This window comes from Macaca nemestrina, chromosome 13 (genome assembly GCF_043159975.1).
Source record: "Macaca nemestrina isolate mMacNem1 chromosome 13, mMacNem.hap1, whole genome shotgun sequence".
NCBI lineage: Eukaryota > Metazoa > Chordata > Mammalia > Primates > Cercopithecidae > Macaca > Macaca nemestrina.
The window spans coordinates 58171094-58198992 of NC_092137.1; the positions used below are offsets into that span (position 1 = coordinate 58171094).

Below are 27899 nucleotides of genomic sequence, written 5' to 3' on the forward strand. Positions count from 1 at the left end.
AGGCTGAATAATTTTTATTACGTATACATGTACTGAGTATTTTTATTATATATTCATCCATATTATATATTATGCATTCATATATTATATTTTCATGTCCACTCATCCATCAAGGGACAATTAAGTTGTTTCCATATGTTGACTATGGTGAATAATGCTGCAATGAACATGGGAATGTGGATATCTTTTCAGGACAGTGATTTTTTTGTATGTATACCCAGTAGTAAGATGGCTGGACCATATAGTAGTTTTATTTTTGATTTTTTGAGGATATATATTGTTTTTCATAATGGCTGTACCAATTTACATTCCCACCAAAAGTGTACAAGAGTTCCCTTTTCTTGACATCCTTGGCTGTTATCTTTTAAATTTTTTATTAAAACCATTCTACGAGATTTCTTTATGGTTTTGATTTCAATTTCCCTGATGATTAGTGACGTTGAGCCCCTTTTAATATAACTGCTGTCTATTTGTATTCTTCTTTTGAGAAATATCTATTCAGATCCTTTGCCCAATTTTTAATCAGTTTATTTGTTTTTTTGCTACTGAGTTGTATGAGTTCTCTGAATATTAACCCCATATCAGGTATATGGTTTGCAAACATATTATCTCATTCCATAGTTTGCCTTTGCCTTTTGTTTGTTATTTTGCTGTGCAGAAATGTATTAGTTCAATATAGTCCCACTTTGTTTTTGCTTTTGTCACCTACGCTTTTGGTATCATATCCAAAAAATTATCACCAAGATCAATGTCATGGAAAATTTCTCGTTTTCATCTAAGAGATTTATAGCTTCCGATCTTGTGCTTCAGTTCTTCATCCATTTTGAGTTGATTTTTGTGTGTGGTGTAACATAGGGATCAACTTTCTTTTTTTGGTATATGTATATTCAGTTTTCTCAACATCACTTGTGGAAGAGACTATCTTTTACTTACTGTGTATTTTTGGTGCCTTTGTCAAAAATTAGTTGAATGTATGTACATAGGTTTGTTTCTGACCTTTCTATTCTGTTGCATTGATCTATATGTCTGTTTTTATGGCAGTACCATGCTTCTTTGATTACTATGGATTTGTAAATAATTTGAAATCAAGAAGTGTGATGCCTACTTTGTTTTTCTTACTCTATAAGATTGCTGTAGCTATTTATGATCTTTTGAATTTTCATACAAATTTTAGGATTTTTCTATTCGACAGCATTGTTTTCCTTGTTGTGTCTTTGTCTGGCTTTGGTTTGAAGGTAATGCTAGCCTTCCTCATAAAATACACTAGAAGTGTTCCCTCCTCTTCAAATTTTTGGAAGAGTTTGAGGAAGACTGAAATTTCTCTTCAGATGTCTGATGGAACTTACCAGGGAAGCCATCAAGTTCTGAGCTCTCATTTGTCTGGAGATTTTTGATTACCTATTCAAAATCCTTACTCGTTATTCATCTGTTCAGATTTCACCTTTTTAAATATATAATTCAATCTTATTGATTATCTGTTTAAAGGAATTTATCAACTTATTCTAGGTTATCCTATTTTATTGCCATATAAACATTCAAAGGAGTTTCTTATGACGCTTTGAATTTCTGTGGAATCAGCTGTAATGTCTCCTCTTTCATTCCTGATTTTATATTTTATTAACCTTCTCTTTTTTTACTTAGTCCAGCTAAGGTTTGTCGTGTTGTTTCTCTTTTTAAAAAATTTACTCTTTGTTTAATTAATCTTTTCTATCATTTTTCTAGTCTCTATGTGATTTATTTCTGCTCTGATCTTTATTATTTCCTTTATTCTACTCACTTTGGGCTTAGTTTGTTTGTTCTTCTTTATCAAGTTCCTTGTGGTGTAAACTAAAGTTTTTATTTGATATTTTTCTTTGTTCTTCATGTAGGCATTTAACCTTATAAACCTCCCTTAGTACTGCTTTTGCTGCTTTGTTATTTTGAGTTTCAACTTTCATTTGTCTCAAGATAATTTCTTATTTCTTTTTTGACCCTTTAGTTTTCAGGAGCATGTTGTTTAATTTCCACATATTGTGAATATTTCAGTTTTCTTCCTGTTATTGATTTCTAGTTTTATATTTTTATTTTTGGAAAAGGTCCTTGATATGATTTCAGTCTTCTTAAACTTTGCGGACTAAGATATGACCTATTTTGCCGAATGATCTGTGTGTGCCTAAGACGAATATGTATTCTGCTGTGTTTGGATAAAATGATTTGTATATATCTTTTCGGTCTAAAGTGTAGTTCAAGTCCAATGTTTTGTTACTTATTTTTTTTCTATATGATCCAGTTATTGTTGAAAGTGGGGTGTTGGAGTAATCAATTATTGTATTGCTGTCTATTTCTTCTTTCTTACTTTCTTTCTTTTTCTTTTTTTTCGAAGCAGAGTCTCACTCTGTTGCCAGAATGGAGTGCAGTGGCAGATCTCAGCTCTCTGCAACCTCTGCCTCCCAGGTTCAAGCGATTCTTCTGCCTCAGCCTCCCGAGTAGCTGGGATTACAGGCGCCTGCTACCACGTCCAGCTAATTTTTTGTATTTTTAGTAGAGACAGGGTTTCACCATGTTTGTCAGGATGGTCTCGATTTCTTGACCTCATGATCCAACCACCTCGGCCTCCCAAAGTGCTGGGATGACAGGCGTGAGCCACCACCTCCTATTTCTTTCTTAAGATTTAAAGTGAGTCTTAGCTTGTAGTTGAGTTTTTGTTTTTGTTTTTCTTATCCATTCAGCCATTCTGTCTTTCGATTGGCAAATATAATCTATTTAGATGGAAAGTATTGATAGATCGAGATTCACAATTGCCATTTTGTTCAATGTTTTCTGGCTGTTTTGAAGATTCTTTGTTTCTTTCTTTTCCTCTTGCTGTCTTTCTTTATGATTTGAAAATTTTCTTTAGTGAAATCCTTGGATTCTCTTTATCTTTTGTGTATCTACTACAGGTTTGAGTGGTGTTTGTTTGTTTGTTTTGTGACCATGAAGTTTAAATAAAACATTTTATAGAGTCTAACAGTCTATTTTAGATTGATAACTGCTTGTCTTTGATCATGTACTAAAACTCCATACTTTTGCTACGCGAAACTTTGCATTCCATGTTTTTGATGTTATAATTTGCATATTTTTATATTGTGTATCTGTTAACAAATTATTGAACCTACAGTTATTTTTAATACCTTTGTCTTTTAATCATTATACTAGAGTTAGAATTTACAGAGTACCATTACAGTACTAAAATATTCTGAATTTGACTATATACTAATCATTGTGAGTTTTATACTTTCATACGTTTTTATGTTACTAATAAGTACCCTTGAATCAGCTTGAAGAACTTTCTGTAGCATTTCTTGTAAGGCACGTCTAATGGTGATGAACTCCCTCCTGGTGATGTCTGTTATTACTGAAGGACATCTTTGCCAGGGAAAGTACTTTTTTTCCAACATGTTGAATATATTATTCCACTCTCTCCTCACCTGTGACAAAAGATAGACTTATGGTAGTTTCCCCAGTATGTAACTAGCCTCTTTTGTTCCTTTGAAAATTCTCTCTTTGTGTTTGATTTTAGACTTTCTGATATTATTGTGTCTTGGTAAAGTCTTCAAGTTGAAGCCATTTGGGAATCTTTGAGCTTCGTGGACCTACGTGTTCATATGTTCCCCCAGATTTGGGACATTTTCAGCCACCATTTTTTTTAAATAAGATTTCTGCTTGTTTCTTTCCTTTTCTACTGAAAATTTCAATATTCAAAACCTAGTTCTCTTCATGGTGTCCCCATACCTCCCATAGCCTTTCTTTATTCCTTCTCATTCTTCTTTTTTTTTTCCTTTTTCTCCTCTGTATTTATAATTTCAAATAGTCTGTATTTCAGTTCACTGATTCTACCGCTTGATTAAGTCTACTGTTGATACTCTCTGTTGCACTTTCATTCATTTATTGTATTCCTTATCTCCAGAATTTGTTTGGCTTGTTTTGATGATTTCTATTTTTTAATTGAATTTCTTGTTTTGTTCACGTATTGCTTTTCTGATTTCATCGAACTGTCTATCTGTGCTTTTTGTAGCTTGCTTAGTTTTCATAAAACAATTATTCTGAATTCTTTATCAGAAAATTGGTAGATCTCCATTTCTTTGGACTTGGATGTGAGAATATTTGGGGTTTCCTTGGGAGGTGTCACATTGCCTTGATTTTTGTGTTTCTTGAGGTCCTGCATTGCTGTCTTTGCATTTGAGGAAACAACCACCTCCTTCAGTCTTTTCTGACTAATTTTGGCAGAAAAAAACACCTTCATCAGTCAGCCCAGCTAAAGATTCTTAAACTGTCTCAGATCTTTTCTGTTTGTGCTGTTCTATATCTGTTGCTTCCTCTTGGTGGGATGTAGGGGAATTCATAAGACTGTATGCCTTCTTCCAATCCCAAAAATCCAGGCTGGATGCTGAGAGCTTCCCATTTGTTTTCTCTAGGGCAGTGCTCTGAAATATTCAAGTTTTTAGGCCTTCTTACAATTCAGTAGGGTCAAATCACCTGTGTGAGATGCTTTCTTTTCCTATCCTTAGATATGTGCTCTGGATGCTGGTCTGGGAGAAGAGGAGTGAGACACATGGAGTTTTGGGGGTGTCCCTTGTGGGTCCAGAGTTAAAATTCATGGGCCAGCTTCCTGGCAGAGTTCACAAAGTGGTCAGTAGGGTCTGTGACCTCTCTTCTCTGCTCTCATTCTCTCCCAATCTTGCAACTGTGCTGATTACCTTAGTAATCTGGGTGAGGTAATAAAAAAGTATACCTTTTGGGAAATATCCTGCATGGCTGGAGGAACAAGGTGCTCCCTCACTATGTTCTTACTTTCTCCCATTAGAGAAACTGCAGACTAAAAGGGACTCTCTTGACATTAAGCTGTGCTGCCTTGGAGGAAGGGTAACAGATAAAGTGAAATGGTTTTATTAACTCTTCAATGGATAAACTTTTTGATATTTTGCTCCAATGTGTGCTGAGACTTTTCTGGACTCCAAGACTCCTACAAAGATGCATTTTTAGATAGGTCATTCTCAAAATTGCTGCATCTGTGCGGGAGAAGGAAGTGATGGTAGAAAGCTCCTATTCCACCAACTTGCTTAGGTAACTCCCATCATCTTTATTAATGTTGCCAATCATTATTACCTCATTAAATATTTATTAAGTTCTCATTCCAAGACCTTCTTGATGTGAAACAGTAAATCTACCCAAAAAGCTAGATTGAGGCCAAGCAACGGGACCAAGTTAAATCTTTAACTGTCCAGCTTACTCGCAATTTGAAAAAATGTAAATTTTTTCAGCCAGATCAGTCATTTATTTGTCAACATAATTTCTCTTGAAACTTACAGGCTGATTTTTCCAACATTTTACTTAGCAAATCAAATGGTAAGTTTAAGAGCACTAAATGACTCATAATGTATTCACGTTTCATTTGCCTTATAAAAACCCAATTAAGCCACACAATGCTTAAGCAATAGAGAATTCCACATTAGTGTATGCAAAATTAAATAATTTACTTTTACTCTTTGCTTTTGTTTTTTTGCTTTGTTTTGGTTTTTTATTTTTGTTTTTTTGAGATAGAGTCTCTCTGTGTCCTCTCTTGTCCAGGCTGGAGTGCAGTGGCAGGATCTCAGCTCACTGCAACCTCTGCCTGTTGTATTTATTAATTAATATAGTAGAATATGATGTACTTTTATTGTACCTCTTCCTTATCCTTATACCTACAGAGAAGTCATTAAATATTGACTGGATAAATAAATGATTGAATTAATGAATATTAAACTCTCAATAAAAATTTCTAAAATTTAGTTGTTAGTAATCCAGCTCTGCATTCAATTATGTGTAGTTTGTTCTTGCTAAAACTCTAACACTTCTGGATTACTGCTACTGGTTATTCTGCTCTCCAGATACCACATCCTATTTTACCGAGCTCCTTCCTTACCTGATCACAGTTTAAAACAATATATCTGCTCTTTCCTCAGTAGGATTCCCAGATTCTAGTTCTTTCTTCCGGGCAGGTTGTTCTTTTGTGATAATACTGAAGCATCTGAGGTTGGCAGACCAGGCTTGTTCTTCAACATAGCATAAGTAAAGGTGGCTTCTGGGTTAGCATTCTGAGAAGTACCATAGACCAATTCAGAAGCAATAGAAATGAACACATGCTATGAAATCTTTTAATTACAAAGACATAAAGTATCAAATACTTCTTAATTGCTTTGGGGACCTAGGATACTTCATTTTGAGTTCAGGGGCTTTACTCTGGGGTTCAGAAGAAAAATACTAACCAACCCTCATGCTCTTGAAAGACATTTTTTCAATAATCCCACTTTTCTTTCATTTTTTTCCCTTCTTTCCTTCAGAAAAACAAACAGAACAAAATAAGAAAATGGCACTGCTTCTCTGACACTAAGGACACAAATCATAGCTTTTCTTAGTGCATCAATTATTTACTGTAAAGAATTAGGACACTTGTTATAATTGTATTCTACTTTACCTATTTTGAATAGTGTAAGTGCATTATTTACATGGTAATTATATAAATAAATCTGTCTGTCCTTGAACTAAGCATTGCTATTTAGAAAGCCAGGAAGTAAACAGACCCAGTGGTTTTGAATCCCACTCAAAGATCTGCACAGCAATGTGTAGGGGTTGAAGTTTTCTCTTTAGAAGCAATAGCAGAGGCACGTAAGAAAGCTACACTTTCTTTACCCTTCCAACTCTGAGGGTCAACTCACTCTTGGTAACTTCTGCAGCCCTTAACAATCTCTTCTGGTATTTAGAAGATGCTATCAGCTATTATTATTATTATTATTATTATTATTTGAGGCGGAGTCTTGCTCTGTCTCCTGGGCTGGAGTACAATGGCACGATCTCGGCTCACTGCAACCTCCACCTCCTGGGTTCAAGTGATTCTCGTGTCTCAGCCTCCCAAGTAGCTGGTACTATAGGCACCTGCCACCACACCCAGCTAATTTTTGTATTTTCAGTAGAGACAGGGTTTCACCATATTGGCCAGGCTGATTTCAAACTCCTGTCCTTGTGATCCACCCACTTGGCCTCCCAAAGTGCTGGGATTAAAGGCATGAGTCACCGCGCCTGGCCTTATTGTTTATCTTTCATTCTTTAATGTATACTTACCAATTCAACTACACTTTAAACCATTTAAAATTTATTCTTTTTCTTTCTCCAGACCCCAGCACATGCTGCCTTCTCTATAACATAATAATGTTCAATAAATATTTATCAATAATATATATTAATTTTATTTTAACAAATATTTACTGAGATGCTGAACTAAATACTTTGGAGAGGATCATGGGCAAGACACAGTCTTGGAAGTCTTCAAGGAACTTATAACCCAGTGGAAGAAAATTGGGTACTGGAAGCAATTATACAAAGTGGAATATAATAAGTTCATAACAAAAGTACGAGGTGATAGGAGACTTAAAAGGAGGGAATCCATTGTAATTTTTGTAATTGAAATTGTACTTTCTAGAAAACAGGATACCACTTAATGCATTATCAGATTGATGCTGATTGAAATAACAGCTTATTCTTGCTTTCTCTAAATATTGTTTTTTACTACTAACTTTCATGGCTTTCATTATACTTCTTTTAGGTTACCCCCATCTAGTAGCTGGAAAAGGCCTCTATGAAAGTCTGTTTCTCTGAAGAACTTGCTTTCCTTTTCTTTTGGAAAATGCTCCCTGTTTAGGCTAACTTTACTCACTAGTAACAATTCCTCATTCAGAGATGCAACAATGAGACATAATATTAGAGAAATTCCAGAGTGTGAGCAACATTGGCAGTTCAAACAGAAACAGACAATAGTGAAGCCTGAAACTACACTTGAAGAGGGATCTGGAAGAAAAGCCAAGAGTAGATAAAGGAAGAGCAGAGAAGGAAGCAATCTAGGTCCAAACAGAATGTATATATGCTTAGAGCCAATTATCTTAGTTTTATTGAATCATAACGAATATTTTCAGAAACAACTTTGCACCACTTTATTTAAGTCTCCATTTTGCGCCTTTTATTCTCAAGTGTTCATTTTCCATTAGCGATTTCCAGATTTCAGCACTTTCACTGTATTTTCCAAAGTTGGTATAATTTTTATATGCAAACATGTATTGATCCCGCTCAAAATCAATTCTTGTTTTGTAAAGGGCTTCACTTTCATTTTTTTTCTTCAATGATATTATTATTCCTATATCATCTCCAGCTACCAACCACTTTTTTCTATAATAAAACAGACACATTACTTTCCATACCTGATGTATATTTTGTATGAAAGGTATATACAGGTTGTTCATGTATTCAGATTAAAAAATGAGGACACATGGCTCCACAGAGCACATTTTCTTTGGTTTATATGTCTTTTTCCACAAAAAGTATATAGTGTTATAAAAATTATATGACATTCACCCATCCATACAGAAAGTTACTTTGATTGAGAAAGAATAGAATTATGTGAAAGTAAATGCACATCTCAGCAAAAAGTGTATCCGTTAACAATAATATTACATTTTATTTTGCCCATCGTTAACTATTGAAGCTGATGGTATATTTTTCTGTTTACACTTGCTTGAAATTAGGTAGAACACTTAGTTCTTATGTGTTCTTTAACATCTCTTGGAAAAGATCAGAATAATTAATTTGAAATATCAAGAAACAGCCTTTTATTGGGTATTGATAAATTTTTTGACATGCAGTTTCATTAATTAGTAAAGATGCCCATTGCATCCCTCACAACTGACAATGAGATGTTGAGATTGTACCTTTTTTAATATTTAAAATACTAATTGTTCTCAAAATAGAAATCTCACAGTATTTAGATATCTTATACTTTCATAAACATTATTGTATTAGTCAAAGTTCTCCAGACAAACAGAACTAATAGTTTAGATATAGTACATAGACTATACAGATATAGATTTATTATGATGAATCGGCTCATATAATTATGGAATCTAAGTCCCATGATCCGCTATCTGCAGGATGATGCCCCAGGAGATCCTGTGGTGTAATTCCAGTCTGAGTCTCAAGGCCCGAGACCCAGGGGAATAGATAATATAAATCCCAGTCAAGGGCAAGAGAAGACTCATGTCCGAGCTCAAGCAAGCAGGCAAGAAGAGAAGGAGTTCAAGTCCTCCTATCCTCCATTTTATTATTCAACTCAGGACCTCAACAGGTTGGATGGTGCCCACCCATGTTGAGGAGGACAATTTGCTTTGCTGAGTTCACTGATTAAAGTGTTAATCTGATATGGAAACACCCTCACAGACAAAACCTGAAATAATATTTAATCTGGGCACTGCATGGCCCAGTCAAGTTGACACAGAATTAACTGTCATACAGTCTATTTAGAAGAGCACTGTCCACACTGTAACATGTTCTCATACAAATGGGAAAAAAAAAATCAAACATTTTCCAGTCTTTCTTCTTTCCCTCCCTTCCTATATTATTTTACATATATTTATTTGTATGTTAGTTCTTTTGAAAGAACATTATTATCATGGCTACTTACTTCAACTAAAGAAACAATTAAAACTCAACTTCTGCTCTCACAGTTTCACATGAGGCAATGAAACAAATAATGCTAACTAAACTATTACTTCACATAGAAATATTATGAAATACATTTAGATATTAAATTTATATACTAGAACTCATCTGCATCCTGGTCTCGAAAAAAATAAAAACAAATAAACAAATAAAAATTACCACTAAGAAAGTCATCAAAAACATTTTGCACAATTTATTATTACAGATCTTAGAGAGTAACCCAAGAATGCCATCTGGATCTAAATGCCTCCTGAGAACAAATACTGATTCTGATTCTCTGCAATGATGACTCCTAGAGTAGAAATTCAACTTTAATACCAAACTTCTTCCATCAGTTTCCTAGAAAAACTTTAAACTCACTCTTTTGTAATAAATCTGGACACTGAAATGCCACAAAGCTGTGGATAATCTTTTCAGTTACAAGAAATATGTCCTCTAAACTAAGAAACCTGTTAATTGTATTAAATGAAGCACACAGTGACCTCGACTAAAGTCGGCTCCCAAATTTCAGTGTTAAAAAACATATTAAGAGTGACATATAAGTTCTACATGAAATCAACACTACTTTTTTTACATATCATATGATATTGTGAGCAGGATGGCTGAACTGGACACATACTGTGTTTTAATTTGACCTACCATGAGCACCCGAAATAGAAATAATAAAAAACACCCTTGCTTTAGAAACATATGTGGATCACATTATGATAAGAAAGAGGATACTAAATCTGATGTTTGTATATATTATAAAGGTATTTCTCAAATCACCTTTCTGACACATTTGTCTATATCGATCAAATGCTGTTAGACTGACATTGTCTGACCTGTCTAAATCCATCAATAGCTAGACTCTTGATGCCTGATTCCCAGGGTACTTTAGCTCTTAGTCCTAAATGTGAATATTATTCATAAGCTTTTTACTAAAGAGATCAATCATTATGTGCATATTAAATTTGCATTATTGCTGCTGTTAACAGTGCCCTTTGGCTGGCCACAGATTACACTCTTATGCATAGGCTGCCATAGACAAAAAACATTTCATTAGCAACACTCGAAATGTACACACAGGACACCATATCCCCCAGAGTGTATATGTGAATTATAAGAAACCTGTTTAATGTTAGGGCAAGTACATATTCCCTATAGTTTGCATTGTATTTCCATTCTGGGTGCCACAAACCCTACCATTAAATATATTTTGCCCACTTAAAAACTGCATTGTGGGGATGGCATGTCTTAATTGTTCCCAAGACAATGCATAACACACTGCTGTGATGGGCCTTCAGTTAAACTAATAGGCAGGCAAGTTGCTGCCTGGCTTCAGCAGATTTTAAAGCACTAATGAAACACATTGTACAAAAGAACAACAACGACAAAAACTTTTTAGCAGGGGAAGAAAAATAAGATTCCAAAAGAGGTTTCCTAGTTTTTAATAAATAAAAATAAACAGAAAATGTGTTCTACTGACTGATTCTAATGCTTCTATTGTCTTCTGTATATAATATATTTTAAGAACGGAGAAATATCCGTGCCAAATTTTCCAAAGCGACTAATTTGTGTATAAAAATTATGCAGAGGAAGATCAGCTAGTTGCCATTACAGATCAGGCAGTTGTGCATGTAAAGCAGGTAATGGCATATTTTGTACCAGCAATTACCTTTCTTGCACCTGTGAGTCCCTGTTTTGCATATGTAAGTATGTCCCTGTTTATTGCATTTAAAGCTGCTACCTCAGCTTCTTTAGGTAAACTTTATGTTTTACTAAATGTGATTCCAAAACAAAAAAAGGGGGGGGGCATTTCTATGGTGGGTTTATGTGTATGTGGGCATGTGTGTGCCTGTGTATATGCCTTTTAAATAACTGTAAAATTGATGCTAACTTTATTTGGTTTTAACTACTGTACCTTGCAGGGCCATGTTCAATGATATAAAATATTTCATTTTGGTTTTATGACATAAATGTCTAAATGTCCTGCTGCTGAGATGTATCAATCAAATCAAAGGTTCAAATTTAATATTATCCAGGTGCCAGGATGAGAGAGAAAATGATACTTCAGTTCACAGTCAACCAATGCAGAATGTCTTCACAGTCAATAACAGGCTCCTGCATATACCTCTTGTAGATCCATTACTTCAGGGTTCATAAAGTGGAATGCAGCACTTCTGACAATGCCTTAGGTTTTTTTCTCTCCATATATATTTTTCAATTGTTACTTGCATGGAAAAGGGAAAATATCAAATTCACTTTTCATATGATCATTTTATATAGGCATTATAAGCAATTAAAATCCACAGTGTTTCAAGGACACTTTACAGCTTTTCAATAAACTGAAGCAAACCCCTGAATCCATTTTTATAATCCCACTGCATATAGTAGCTAGTCATTCTGAAGCTATCAAACTGAATGCTTGAATACTGCTTACTGGCCTATTATTTATCATTAAATATCCAAGAAGGTATACGAGACATGATCAACCCAGCAAACCACACCACTAGGCACATATCTAAGAAGCAAAATTTCAAGCAAAAGTATCCAATTGAACTTCATTACTTGCTAATTTTATGGCAAATAGCATAGTATATTTGTCAATTTTTATTCCAGGCAACTGTATGAGAAAAGTTTATGGTAATGAGTAGACTTTATATTTACAAGTGAGGCTGTTTCAAAATCAGGGAATGGAACGTCTTGTTTCTCTCTTGAGGCTCTAGAAAGGGGACCTAGAAGTTGTCACGTGATTACCTAATGATAATGGAGCTTCTGGCACTTCCATAAGGACAAAGTTTGCTACTGATACATTGTCATTTACTAGGTATAGTGAAGAAGATGGACATAAGACTGTGACTTAAAGTCAGCTACTTGAAGGTCAAGGGTATGATAAACTTGAAATCACCAGACAACAAAAGGGAAGGAAGCATAAGGAGCAGACTTTTTTCCTTTTTCCAACTAGACTTAGTCTTTTGGCCGAGGAAAGGGTAAGGCATAGCTTGCCCTAGAGGTTAAAGAAATAATAATGTTCTACACGCACAGTGTCATTCCTCCGAAACAGAGGTCAGCAAAGTCTTTCTGTAAACCGTCAGACAGCAAACATTTTATGCTTGGCAGGCCATATGGTGTCTGTTGCAACAATTCAATTCTGCCATTGTAGCAAAACAGCAGCCATAGACAATTCGTAAATGAAATGGGTGTATCTGTGTTCAAGAAAATTTTATTTACAAGGACAGGCAGTGGGCCAGAGTGTAGTTTGCTGACAGTTGATCTAAATGAAAAACAAAAACAAACAAACAAAACAAAAACCTTTTTGAGCTTGAAGAAAATCAATATTATAAGGGTAATAGGGAATCTTTGCCAATGTTAATACTCACATCTTCCTGCTTCATGACATCCACATTTTGGAGGTGTGTACAGCTACAGCCATGTGTGGGGTTATGAACTCAATGTTTCTCTTTCCTTATTTCTCAGCATTATATCCCTTATTCCAATTGTTACCAACAGATAAACAATAATTAATTATGTGTGGGGGGGGAGGAGGGTGTTACACACTGGGGGTCTGAGGGACCATTTAAGAGAGCACTTTAGCTATGGATGGACAAAGAATGTAAAACAAAGAAACCCAGGAAATTCTTAGAAGTATTAGGATAGAAAATAATTTTTTAAAAGTAAAAACATGGCTGGGCGCAGTGGCTCACGCCTGTAATCCTAGCACTTTGGGAGGCCGAGACGGGTGGATCACGAGGTCAGAATATCGAAATCATCCTGGGTAACACGGTGAAACCCCATCTCTACTAAAAATACAAAAAAATTACCAGGCGTGGTGGCGGGCGCCTATAGTCCCAGTTACTCAGCTACTCGGGAGGCTGAGGCAGGAGACTGGCGTGAACCCGGGAGGCTGAGCTTGCAGTGAGTTGAGATTGCGCCACTGCGTTCCAGCCTGGGCAACAGAGCGAGACTCTGTCTCAAAAAAAAAAAAAAAGGAAAAATATTAATTCATTAATTCATGCATCAGGTAAACAAGTGAAATGGCAAAACAGTCAAACAGTCGTCCTCCTTGTTCCCTTTTTCTTCAAGAAGGCGAACAAAGAGGAGAAAGAAGAAAAACGTGGCGCAGGAATAATCCCTACAGTGTACCAGGCGCAGTGCAAAGTGTTTTCCATGCATTTATTCTAGCAATTTATTTCTAGAAAGAATCTTGTAAATTAGACTCTGTTGTTAAAGCGAATTTATATAGGAGGAAACAGAGACTCAGCATGGGTTCAGAAACTTGCTCAAGGTCAAACAAGCCAGTGACAGAATGGGAATACTCTGGAAATAACTGATCAGTATTTACATGGAAAACAAGCATAATGTGAATTCACCAATTCACATACAAAATTTTCAAATAAAGAAATATCAAGTAGGTCAATAAAAGACCCATAATTTTTAACTTGAAAAAAATCTTGTATTAAGTTGGCTATAATTTATCTTTGATATGCTTTAGATCCTGAGTTATATGTATAATCAGAATATAAGTATGTATGCGCCTCCTTAAATTTCCATCATCAAGATTTCCCAATGATAGCACCATTCATTACCCCTTTTCAAATCTCTTATGTAAATGGCTCTTGCCTAGGTCGAGTCCATCAACTGTCACCATATATACCAGTATAAGGTCTGGCACATAATAGCTATTTTTCTGAGAAAATATAAAGCAGAGCATAATTACTCTTTCCTGCCAGTCAGTTCTGTTCACCATACCTGTAAAGTTTGCTGAGAAATATATTTCAAATTCTCATCATGCTATTTACTCTACTTGAAATATCTTTCCTACAACCTAGTCCTCTTCATGGATTCAAAATAAATTAATATTTAAAAATTGGCTTTTTAAACTTCTGCTCAAAATTGACCCCATCATTTCTACTTATACTTCATTGTTAAAAGCTAGTCACATGGACATGGATGTATACTCCTCAACAAGAAAGGACTGCAAGCTCTTGGCAATGGGCAGGAATGTCTAATTCTCTCATATGGGAAGAGATAATATTTGAGAATAATAAAATGACCTTTCAGAGCAACAAGATTTTGGTTAGGAAACATAAAGAACATAGAAAACTGGCTCTTCTTTTGTAATCATTGTCACAATCCACACTTCTTGTCTTCAATATGCATTTTCTTCCTTTTTCCCACACACAGAATATACTCAATGCCTCTCCAAGGGAGGCATTACATGAAATCCTTCATCTACCTCAAAGTCTAGGAGTTCCAGGGTGATGTAATAATCTCTGCATCTGGTCCAGATGTGGTTTTTCTTCATTGGGAGACCTATGTAATGGAAGAAAATAAAAATCTTTATCATTCAAACCCTAATACCCACATCACACACAAGAACAGACATAGGAACAGGATAATAAGACAAGGATGCCAGAGGAGAGTAGAAGTCCAAGATCAGGGTGTCACCAATCTCATCACTCCTATTCAACACAGTAGTAATTAGGAAGTCATAGAGAGAGCAATCAGGCAAGAAAAACAAAAGAAAAAAAAAGAAAGGGCATCCAAAAAGGAAAAGAATAAGTCAGACCATCTCTCTTGCCTTATGCTATGATTATATACTTAGAAAAATCCACAAAGTCAGCCAAAAGGCTCCTATGACTGATAAGCAACTTCAATGAAGTTTTAGGATATACAATCAATGTACACAAATCTAACATTTCTATAAACCAGTAATGTTTAAGCTGAGAGCCAAATCAAAAACACAGCCCCATTTACAAGAGCCACAAAGAAAATAAAATATCTAGGAATACAGTTAACCATGGAAGTAAAAGATCTCTATGAGAACTATAAAATACTGCTGAAAAATATCATGGATTACATAAATAAAGGAAACAAACATTTCATGCTCACAAATTGGAAGAATCAATATCATTAAAACGACCACACTGCCTAAAGCAATTTATAGATTCAATGTTATTCATATTAAACTACCAATGTCATTTTTCACAGAATTAGAGAAAAATATTCTAAAATTAAAATGAAACCAAAAAAAAGAGCCCAAATAGCCAATGCAAGCCTAAGCAAAAAGGACAAAGCCAGAGGCATCACACTGCCCCACTTCTAACTGTACTATAAGGTTACAGTAACTAAAACAGCATAGTACTGGTATAGAAACAGATACACAGACCAAAGGAACAAAATATAGAACCCAGAAATAAAGCTGCACATCTACCACTATCTGATCTTCAACAAAGCTGACAAAAGCAGGCAATGGAAAAAGGACCTTCTATTCAATAAGTGGTGCTGGTGCTGGGATAACTGACTAACCATATGCAGAACAATGAAACTGGACCCCTTCTTTTCACCATATACAAAAATGAACTCAAGATGGATTAAAGATTTTTATGTAAGACCTCAAACTATGAAAGTCCTGGAAGAAAACCTAGGATATTTCCTTCTTGACAATGGCCTTGGCAACAAATTTTTGGCTAAGTCCCCAGAAGCAATTGCAACAAAAACAAAAGTTGAAAAGTAGGACCTAATTAAATTAAAGAGGTTCTACACAGCAAAAGAACTATCAACAGAGTAAACAGACAACCTACAGAGTGGGAGAAAATATTCACAAACTATGCATCTAAAAAAAGGCCTAATACCCAGAATCTATAAGGAAGTTAAACAAATCAACAAGGAAAAACCAAATAACTCCATTAAAAAACGGGCAAAGAACATAAAGAGACACTTTTCAAAGGATGATATACCAGTGGCCAACAAACATGAAAAAATGCTTAACAACACTAGTCATTAGTGAAACGCAAATCAAAATCACAATGAGATACCATCTCACTCCAGTCAGAATGGTTATTATTAAAAAGTCAAAAAATAGCATACACCAGCAGGGCTATGGAGAAAAGGGAATCCTTATGCACTGTTGGTGGGAATGTAAATCAGTTCAGCCACTGTGGAAAGCAGTATGAATATTTCTCAAAGAGCTAAAACAGCTACCATTCAACCCAGTAATCTTATCACCAGGTGTATACCCAAAGGAAAAGAGACTGTTCTACCAAAAAGACACATGCACTCATATGTTCATTGCAGCACTATTCATAATAGCGAAGACATGGAATCAGTCTGGGTGCCCATCATCCATGGATTGGATGAAGAAAATGTGGTACATTTACACCGTTGAATACTACGCAGCTGTAAAAAATAATGAAATCGTGTCCTATGCATCAACACAGATGTAACTGGAGGCCATTATCCTAAGAGAATTATCTCAGGAAAAGAAAACCAAATACTGTGTGTTCTTACTTATAAATGGGAGCTAAACATTGAATACATTAAATACACATAGACATAAAGATTGGAACAACAGACAATAGAGACTACTAGATGGGTGAGGGAGAGAGGGGAGTGTGAGTTGAAAAAGTATCTATTTGGTACTATGCTCACTACCTGGGTGATGGGATCCATACCCCAAACCTCAGCATCATGTAATATACCCAAGTGTTAATAACAAACCTGCATATGCATTCTCTGAATCTAAAATAAAATTTGAAGTTATTTTTGAATGAAAAAAAATGGAAGCAAGGTGTATTAATTTGTGATGGCTGACATAACAAAATGCCACAGACTGAGTGGCTTAAATAACAGAAATGTATTTTCTTGAAGTTTTAGAGACTAGAAGTCCAAGATTAGGGTGTCAGCAGTTTGGTTTCTTTGGATGGCCTCTATCCTTAGCTTGCAGGGGACCACCTTTCACTGTTTTCATGGTTTTTCTCTGCTCACTCATGCCTGGTTTCTGTGTGTCCTAATTTTTTTCTTCTTCTAAGAACACTTGTCAGATTGGATTAGGGCCCTCCTTAACAGCCTCAGTTTAACTTAATCACCCTATATTCAAACACTGTCACATTCTGAGTACTAGAGATTAGGGCTTGAATATATGAATTTTGAGAGGACACCATTCTGTCTATAACAAATGGAAAAAGTACAGTAGTCACTGGTCTAAAAAGCCTTCTACTCTGGTGGTGAGGAGTTTCCTTAATTAAACTCTGATTCTACTCTAAAAGGAGATCTTTTTCCCGTTGTTTTCCATGGCCCCTGAGAAAGTTCTTCATTTTTCATAGAATCAGGGCCAAGAGGCCCTCCTTGGTGGCTGCACACATTTTGCTTCTGAGAGATATGTGCTCATGGTCATTTTAAATTTAAAATAGTTTTACAAAATATATATGAAGTCATTATTTTATTGCCAATACATTTTCCTTAAGAATTTACTAGACATGTAATCTATTTACATCCAGTCACATGTGCCTGTCAGTTTTTACATCCAAACTTAATTTCAAAATACTATTCTCTGATGTACTTTGTCATCATTCTAGCTTTCTCTTTCTCTCCACCCCACCTTATTCCTCTGTGATAGAATTCTAAGATGACCCCGAAGATTACCAACTCCTGGTGTACATGTAATTGACAGTGAGTGAATGCAATAGATGTCATTACTGACATAAAGTTATGTTATATGTGAAAGCTGAAGAAATTTTTGTAAATGTAATTATGATGCCTAATCAGCTGAATTTGAGTTAATCAAAGGGGAGATTATCCTGGTTAGATCTCACCTAATCAGATGAGCCCTTTAAAAGAAAGTCTGTGGATCAGACACTTGGAACAGCATAGAATGTCTCTTTACTGCTGGTCCTGAAGAAGCAAGTTGCTATGAATTCAACAGATGCAAAGAAATGAATTATACCAACACTACACGAGTATGGAAGAGAACTCCAAGCATCAGAGACCATAGCCCCAGCTGACATCTTGATTGCAGCTTTGAACAAAAGATCAAGCTAAGTCATGGCCAGATCCTGACTCATAGAAACTATCAGAAAAATAAATAAATATTTTTATTTTAACAGCTTTATTGAGATGTAATATATATACCATAAAATTATGTATGTAGTTTAAGCCAATAAGTTTGTGGTAATTAATTGCACAGCAATAAAAAACCAATATACTCTCTTTCAATAAAATGACAGCTTTTTTGAGACTTTTATTACTGAAAGGGAAGGCTCAAAGTTATTTTTATTTTTGCCCCTAGCTGGTAGCTTTTATTTGATCCTCGTAACCTTTATTAACACTGTTTCTGATTGGGTTCTAGAAGCAATAGGCTTTTCTAACTGAGCAAAACCCCACATTTCCAAACCCTGTATTTTCTTTTATTCCTTTCACAAATTAGACAGATTTTTCCTCGGCTAATCTAATTTTTATAACAACTTACCACACACAGTCAATAGTAACTAAGATACACTACTGATGTTTTCTTTTCCAATCCCTTCACTTGGAGCTGCCTGCTTAGCCAGGGTCTGCTTCCCAAATTACTGCTGATGACTGTTTTATCAAATAATTTGTTGGTCACTGTAGATCAAAATCTGCCATGTTTTCCTGCCTACAATATCTGCTTTCTCATTGTCTGTTTCTCCAGCCATAAGTCAATAGGACATATTTTACATTTTTGTGATGACATTATACCACTTCTGCCAACTGCTATTCAATTTCTGAATTGGTCATGAACATCAGAACCATCATGGTACAGTAGGAAAAGAGAGAGATGCAAGAGGCACATTGGATTTAACTGCCATGACCTAGAAGTGACACATAATCACTTCCGCTTATAGCCCATTGGATAGATCTAGTCACATGACTCCAATCTAAAGAGAAGGGTGAAATATATATATATTTTATATTTCATATATATATATATATATATATATATATATATTTTTTTTTTCCCCCCGAGACAGAGTCTTGCTCTGTCACCAGGCTGGAGTGCAGTGGCACGATCTCAGCTCACTGCAACCTCCAACTCCCTGGTTCAAGCCATTCTCCAGCCTCAACCTCCCGAGTAGCTGGGATTACAGGCATGTACCACCAAGCCCAGCTAATTTTTGTATTTTCAGTAGAGACGGAGTTTCACCATGTTGTCCGGGAGGGTCTCGATCTCCTGACCTTGTGATCCACCCGCCTCAGTCTCCCAAAGTGCTGGGATTATCGGCATGAGCCACTGCGCCCAGCCTGCTGTATATACTCTTGTAGTTAACCAGTCTCATTGTTGATTCCTTGTAAGAATTAGGAGGAAAAAGCAAGGGTTTTAGGAAAAATAACTGAGAAGCAAACAGAGCAGAACCAAGGTATGAATAGGAGAAAAAGGAGGAAAGCCTAAGGGAAGAAGGAAAAACAAGAAAAGCCAGAGGATCAGCTTATTTGTATTTTGTGAAAGCCCATCTGAGGCAAATTTTTTTTTCCTTCAGGGATTGAACATCTCTGTCTCCCAAATAGTTCCTAGAGTTAGTTAGTTTCCTTCCATGCACTGAAGAATTATTGAAAAATTCAAGACATGCTTCACTTGAGCACAGTGATATAAGGTTAATTTGATGTACCAGTATAAAGTTTTATAGATTCACCTAAGTGTACTGCTATACTTGTGAAGTATGAGATTGCATGCCACAGTTGTACAATAGCATTTATAAGATAATATAAATAACTGCCACGGAGATTTTTTTAATTTAAGCACAGTTATGATAAGTATCAACGCTGAACTTTCAACAAATCATAAGGGGTTTAACATTTGGACATTCAACAAATCATAAGGGGTTTAACATTTGGACACTTCTTTTTGGATAACACCAACTAAAATTCTCCTTTTCAGAGTATGACTTACTTTAGTAAATTCTCAGGTTCAGCAGATTGAATCTAAATAATCTAGAGGAATAAGGGAAAATATTGATGAATATCATAATATTTTTCTCATTAAACAACTGAATATAATTAGATATTTACAATTGCAGTTATTTTGCTTTTTTGATTTTTCATTTAGCATAGTATGGACAAAATCTAAATGCTATTGCTTCACAGACTACAAATATTTTATTAAATTGAATGACAGCATGCTTTTGGTAGAAAAGATTGTTATGCTGCAATTCAAAATCACAAAGTTCTAATTGCAGAACTATCATTAAATGGGTGTATAGGCTGGGCACGGTGGCTCACATTTGTAATCTCTGTAGTTTGAGAGGCCTAGGCAGGAGAATTACTTGAACTCAGGAGTTTGAGGCCAGCTTAGGCAACATACAGAGACCACATCTCTACAAAAAAAAAAAAAAAAAAAAAAAAAAAAAAATAGAATAACTTAACCAGGTGTGATGGCGCATGCCTATAGTCCCAACAACTCAGGAGGCTGAAGTGGGAGGATCACTGAGGCCCAGGAAGTCAAAACCGTAGTGAGCCATGATTGCATCACTGCACTCCAGCCTGGATGACAAAGTGAGAGCTTGTCTCAAAAAAAAAAACAAAAAAGTTGTGTAAACTATAAACTCTAGCCCTCCATCATGTTACTTCACTTTCTCTGGTCCTGACTTCCCTTATCTTTAACATTAAAATATCAGTGCCTCACAAGCTCTCCCACTAAGAGTCAGAGTGATTCCTGTGGTAGGCTGAATAATGGTCCCCCAAAGATGTCTATGTCCTAATCCCTGGAACCTATCATGTCACTTCATATGTCAAAACAGCCTTTGCAGATGTAATTATGTTTAGGAACCTTAAGATAAGGTGAGTATCCTGCATTATTTAAGTGAGCCAAATCAATCATATGTGCCCTTAAAAGTTCCTGGACGTTTCTCCAGCTAGAGAAGAAGCAGGTGAGATATAGCAAAAGGGGAAGTCAAAAAATATTTCAGCTGTAAAGAAAAAAAAAAATTGATTCATCATTGCTGAAAGAGTCAGGGCCAAGCAGGGGTTTATGGCTAAGCACAAGAAGGAATACAGGCAGCCTATACAAGCAAAGACTTCTACGACTGAAAAGAAGTAAATTCTACCAACAACCTAAGTGACCTGGAAACAGATTCTTCTGGTGGCCTCCTGGTAAGAGATCAAACAGTCAACACCTGAATGGCACTCTGCTCATGAAACTCGGACAGAGAAATATTAGAGCCACTCCAGACATCCAACCTACAGAACTGTGAGGAAGAAATGAGCACTGTTTTAAGTCTCCATATTTATGGATATTTGTTATGATAGAAACAGGAAACTAACAGGATCTTCAAACACAATCTACACACATAGGAATGTTTTTGAAATAACATGTGTGATCTAAAAAGATAATATGAATTTTACACGAAACGTAACATAGAACTGTTGTTTGACTCCAAAATAATGTTTTAAACGCCTTATTAAAAATCATTTATTGAATGCTATATCTTAGAATATAATGTTTCAAAAATACTTTAGCTTTGAGTAACCTAAGCACCTCCTATACCAGACAGGAGGACAAAGCCAAGTTTGAGAAATAAACAATTAGATGGTCTTCAAGGTCCCTCTTAGTGATATCACTTCAATGCAATCATATGAATTAAAAATAATGTTGAAGATATTTATAAACTAAAGGACATAATATGGTCTACTTACAATACAATAGGATATGATAAACAATAATTTCAGGATAATTCAGCAACCAAGCAACAAAGTAATTTACATTATGCCCCACTTACAAGCAATGTTTTGTACTGCCAAATATCTTGGCCACATGGAGGTTATGTTTAGCCAGATTGTCTGATCTAAGATACACTCAGACCTTTACATGGCCTCCTTACTCGATCACACTTGGTATATTGTTTAATGTAAGATGGAATAGCACTAATGTAGCCAAGGTACATATTGTTGCTCCTGAACTACCAATTACAGAAATTTTGCCTTAATGTGATATTAAATGAAAACTCAGCAATATGTAGGCTTACTAGCACCAAAATTATTCCTTGCTGGTTGCATCCATAGCTATAACTATTCATCAATATCACAGGAGGAGAAAGGTTAGTATAAAATAGAAAGAAGCAACTTAAGTAAGACATGTAAATAGTGATTTGACAAAGTGATACAAGTTATTATAATGAATGATTTAAAATAGTAGTTCTTAATATATTTAGACCAACTTAAGAGGAGCAAAAGACCCTAAGGTCCACTACCGAATAGAATTCGGTATTAACAAAGAAGTATCATTCTACAAGCAAGTATTATCTATATATTTTGCAAGGTTATACATACATTTGCATTAGAAGAGGAATAATTTATTTATATCCAAAATCTAACACATATATGTCTTAAAGTCTAGATATAGGTCTAAAATACTGATTACAATATGTATCACTACAAAATCTAGAGTTAACCAGACAACTTTCACCAAAACACAGTGATTATAATAAAACTATGTTTTATTATTAAGTAATTTAAAAATAAAAAATCAGCTATGAGAAGCCATGAACAACTCAGGACAACTGTCTCTTCTGTTATTTTTGGAAATTTCAACTTTTTATAAGTGTTTACATGCCACGAGCATTTGTAACAATTGCACGTATTATGCAGCAAAAAGATCTCTTAGTACAATTCTGATTCAAACCCTTAATATTAAATATGAAATTTGTACTATTAAAGTACAAATTTTAGTAACTTTGCAGTTTACTAAATAAAAGATGGGAGTTAGTACATTTAAAGAGTCTTTAAGATTACATTGCATTGTCATTTACTACCAGAACAAGAGAAAGAAATTCCATTTATCGATTTGGCTTCCCCCATTAAAAGAATCCTGATTATCAATCAATTGGTATTTCATAGGTCAAATTTGAGATTCAGTATTTTAGGATATTCAAGAAGACATCAAACAATTAAAATTATTGTAGACTTGATTAAAAAAACAGAGAATTCTAAATTATATTCTGAAATCTAACATCAGTACTTTCTGTTCAACCAAATTTATGAGTTTTCTGGACGTTTGCTAGCTTACTACAGTAATGATATCAAAGGCAAGATCATATGTGTGTGATAGAAGTGAGGATGCACGAGAGATTTAATCAACTCCAGTTTACTATAGCCTGGTATACTGATCGATGAGGCAGAGGAAATTTGCAAATAATAGTGTCTGATCTTCATGAAGAAGTCTTCATGAAGAGCAGAAGATATGCCAAAAAAATTTTTTTGGTCCATTTTGATTATACTTCACTGATGAGCACCAATCTACACAATGATGAGAAAAGTTCCCATAGTAAAGAATCTCAGTTAGTTAAAGTAAATTCTTCAAAAATTTAACGTGTATCAGCAGCTTTCCAAAACTCATTACTTCATCAATGCCAGAGAACTGACATTTATTAAGTAAACAAAAACAGATGGTCTAATATGTAAGTAACTACAACCAGAGTTAAAGAGGTCATGATTTTCTGAAGAACCAAGTAGAAGTGGGTCTAGAAATTTTAAAAATGCAACTCTGTAGAATGATTCCCTTCAGGAATACATTAGTATTCCTGGATTAGTATTAGTATGTAATATGTTGTTGGGCACCAAATAATTTTTTAAATTTACACATGCACATGCGAACACAATGTGTATATAAAATCAATAACACAGATACTCTAGGAACATGTTTCATGAAATCATCTTAACCTCAGAAACTTAAGGGTAATTTCCCCCCTGGTCTTTCCAATAGCCCAGCTTGACACATGGCAGACCACTGGGAGTGGAAAATGCTTTCATTTATTAATTACTCATCTCCTGGGCTACAGAGCCACCCAGAGGGTACTGTGAACAGTTTTCAATTTCTTCCTACATATAAATCATTTAGTAACTCAGTTCAACACAGATCCTACCAGAGCAGGCAGCAAATATATCTCAGGATGCAAACATATCTATTGTATCAGTTGTGTACCTGTTGCCTGACTCACACTTTCCGGTATAGCCCTGTATGCTGGTAGTCTAACAAAATTTTTCACTGGCATTGAGAGTCAAGTCAGTCCCTTCTATATTATTCAAATGAGATGGGCTCAAATTGTATCATTCTCATAACATTCCTATACACTTTTCCTTTTCTCTCTCTTTCTCTTCAGCAATTTCTCCACATTTAGTATATTTTCCTATTCTGTTAAACCAGATTTATAAATAAGCATTGCTGAGCCTCTAAGTACTCTCTCCTGAAAAATGTATTCTCAGAGAAATTCTGACCCATCACAAACTCATAATTCTAGTGTCCAAAGCCATGCTCAAATGAGGTCATAAGGTTTAAGTTCCCAAACTAGACTTAAAATATTATCATTTATGCAAGGATGTTTTATACTCAAAGCCCTATACTTACTCTTTTTAAACTGACCAAACTGATTTTGTCTTACTTAATCTTGTTACTACTTGGTCAAATGTCCACCACTGAAATGTGATGTAAGTAGAGATCTGGAGTTAGGAAAGTCTGCTTTTCACCATATAGTACTTCTAATTAACATTTTATTTCTGTCCTCATTAACTGTTGCTATATTTATTTAGTTGAACACATCAGTGTCTACGATGTGCAATACCATTTATAAGCCATTTGCAGGAAGGAAAGAAAGGCAAGTGCATTTAAATTTCCATTTCTGTTTATCTTCAAAGCTAAACAGTGGCCTTCAAGAAAATTTTTAGCTGTATCCAGTTCTGCAGGCATGTACATTTAGTTCCTGATAATATGACAGTTAATTCAAAGGAGCTTTTCTTGTTTCTGGTCCTTAGATGGCCTCTAGTTATTCCTCTCCAATGAATAAAATATCTTAACTTGTGGGTTTTAAATGCTGGCAAAAAAAAATTTAAGTGACACATTGATCAGAATAAGAAACATTCTTAGAGAGAAGAAAGATTTGGATACCATCTGTGTAGTGGTAATAATAAAGCCCACATAAGCTTTCTGGGTAAGGTGAGGATCAGAGAGAAGTAGGAGAAAGCATAGTTGAGCAACCCCAAAATAGCCATTAATGGGAAAAGAGGCAGAAAGAACCTGAAAAAGAGACACAAAATGAGTATTTTGAAAGGTCTGAGAAGCAAGATATTATGGTGTCATTGAAGTTAAGTGGAAAAGGGTAGCAAGGAAGAAAGGAAAGCTGATGAAGTAAAATGCAGTAGAAAGTACCACTAAGGTAAAGCTAGAAAAGGGGCTGTGAATTTATCTAGAAGGAATTCATTGGTGACCCTACTGAGAATAGTTGGGGTAGAGTAAAATTATGAACGTAAAATTGCAAAACATTAAGTTGGGAGTGGTGGTGGGGGTGGGGGGTGGCGGGAATAGAAGTAGTTCTTTTAAACTAGACAATCAATAAATTGAGATTTCTTAGGAAGAAAAAAGGATTTCAAAATAGCTGGAAGAATTGTAGTGTCAAGAACAATTTTCTGCAAAAATAGAAGGGCTCTGATAATGCTTAAAAGTTACATTCAGGCATATCCTGTTTTATTGCACTTCATTTTATTATGTTTTTTATGAATTGAAGCTTTGTGGCAAGCCTGCATAGAGTAAGTCTATTAGGGCCATTTTTCCAACAGCATGTCCTCATTTGTCTCTGTATCACATTTTGGTCATGGTCACAATACTTCAAACTTTTTTATTATCATTATGTCTGTTATGGTGATCTGTGATCAGGGTCATTATTGTAATTGTTTTGGGACACCATGGACCACGCCTATATAAAGTGGCAAACTTAATTGATAAATGTTGTGTGTTTTTAATGCTCCACCAACTGGCCATTCTCCTATTTCTCTCCCCCTCCTTGGACTTCTCTGTTCCTTGAGACGCAATAATATTGAAATTATGCCAATTAATAACCCCACAATGGCCTCTAAGCTTTCAAGTGAAAGGAAGAGTTATGTGTCTGTCACTTTAAATCAAAAGCTAGAAATGATTAAACTTAATGAGGAAGGCATATCAAAAGCCCAGATAGATTGAAAGCTAGGCCTCTTGCACCAGTTAGCCAAGATGTGAATGCAAAGGAAAAGTTCTTGAAATAAATTTAAAAAGTGCTACTCCAGTGAACACACAAATGATAAGAATGTGAAACAATCTTATTGCTAAGAAGAAAGTTTGAGTGGTCTGGATAGAAAATCAAACTAGCCACAACATCCCCTTACCAAAGCCTAATCAAGAGCAATACCTGAACTCTCTTCAATTCTACGAATGTTGAGAGAGGTGAGGAAGCTGTAGAAGAAACATCTGAACCTAGAAGAGGTTAGTTCATGAGATTTAAGGAAAGAAGTCATCTGTTTAACATAAAAGTGCAAGATGAAGTAGCAAGTGCTGATGTGGAAGTTATAGCAAATTATCCAGATAAAGCTAACATTATTGATATAGGATGCTACAATAAACAATAGATTTTCAGTGTAGATAAAACAGCCTTCTGTTGAAAAACAATGCCATCTAGGACTTCCATAGCTAAAGAGAAAAGGTCAATTCCTGGCTTCAAAACTTCAAAGTACAAGATGACTCTTGTTATGGACTAATGCCGTTGGTGATTTTAAGTCAGAGCCAATGCTCACTTACCATTCAGCAAATCTTGGGGCCCTTAAGAATTATGCTGAATATGCTTTGTCTCTGCTCTATAAATGGAACAACAGTCTGGATGTCAGCTCAGCTCTTTACAGCGTGGTTCACTGAACATTTTAAGCCCACTATTGAGACCCACTGCTTAGAGAAAAAGATTCCTTTCACAATATTACTGCTCATTGACAATCCACCTTGTCACCCAAGAACTCAATGGAGATGTACAAGGAGATTAATGTTGTCTTCATGCCTGCTAACATAACATTCATTCTGCTGCTCATGGATCTAGGAGTAATTTCAAATTTCAAGTCATTATTTAAGAAATACATTTCTTAATGCTACAGCTGTCATAGATAGTGATTCTTCAGATGAATCTGGGGAAAATAAATTTAAAACCTCTGTAAAGGATTCTCCATTCTAGATGCCTTTAAGAACACTGGTGATCTGGCTGGGTGTGGTGGCTCATGCCTGAAATCCACGCACTTTGGGAGGCCAAGGCGGGTGGATCACGAGGTCAGGAAATCAAGACCATCCTGGTCAACATGGTGAAATCCCATCTCTACCAAAATACAAAAAATTAGCCAGGTGTGGTGGTGTGTGCCTGTAGTCCCAGCTACTCGGGAGGCTGAAGCAGGGAAATCACTTGAACCCGGGAGGTGAAGGTTGTAGTGAGCCAAGATTGCGCCACTGCACTCCATGTATTCCAGCCTGGTGACAGAGCAAGACTCCATCTTAAATACATAAATAAATAAACAAACATTGGTGATTCATGGGAAGAGGTAAAAATAAATATCAATATTAACATGAGTTTTAGAAAAAGTTGATCCAATCCTCATTAATGACTTTGAGGTGGTTAAGACTTCAGTGGAGAAAGTAACGGCAGATGTGGTGGAAATAGCAAGAGAACTAGAATTAAAGTGCAGCCTGAAGATGTGACTGAATTGCTGCAATCTCATGATCGAGCAAATGAAGAATTGCTTCATGTAGATGAGCAAAGAAAGTGGTTTCTTGAGATAGTATCTACTCCTAGTGAAGATACTGTGAA

General features: G+C 35.5%; 1 long non-coding RNA gene across 2 annotated transcripts in view; it reads right to left on the minus strand.

The window, feature by feature from the left end:
- Window positions 1-5992: 5992 nt before the first annotated feature.
- LOC105465078 (uncharacterized) overlaps window positions 5993-27899 on the minus strand; it is a 32250-nt gene continuing 10343 nt past the window's right edge. Inside the window, exons 3-4 of one of the 2 annotated variants that reach the window (XR_011611308.1) lie at window positions 14759-14835; window positions 5993-6092 (exon numbers count right to left, since the gene is read on the minus strand). This is a non-coding gene — a long non-coding RNA (uncharacterized lncRNA). Of the gene's footprint in view, window positions 6093-11573; window positions 11753-14758; window positions 14836-27899 lie in introns of those variants that run through there. The other variant, XR_977267.3, reaches the window with a different exon arrangement.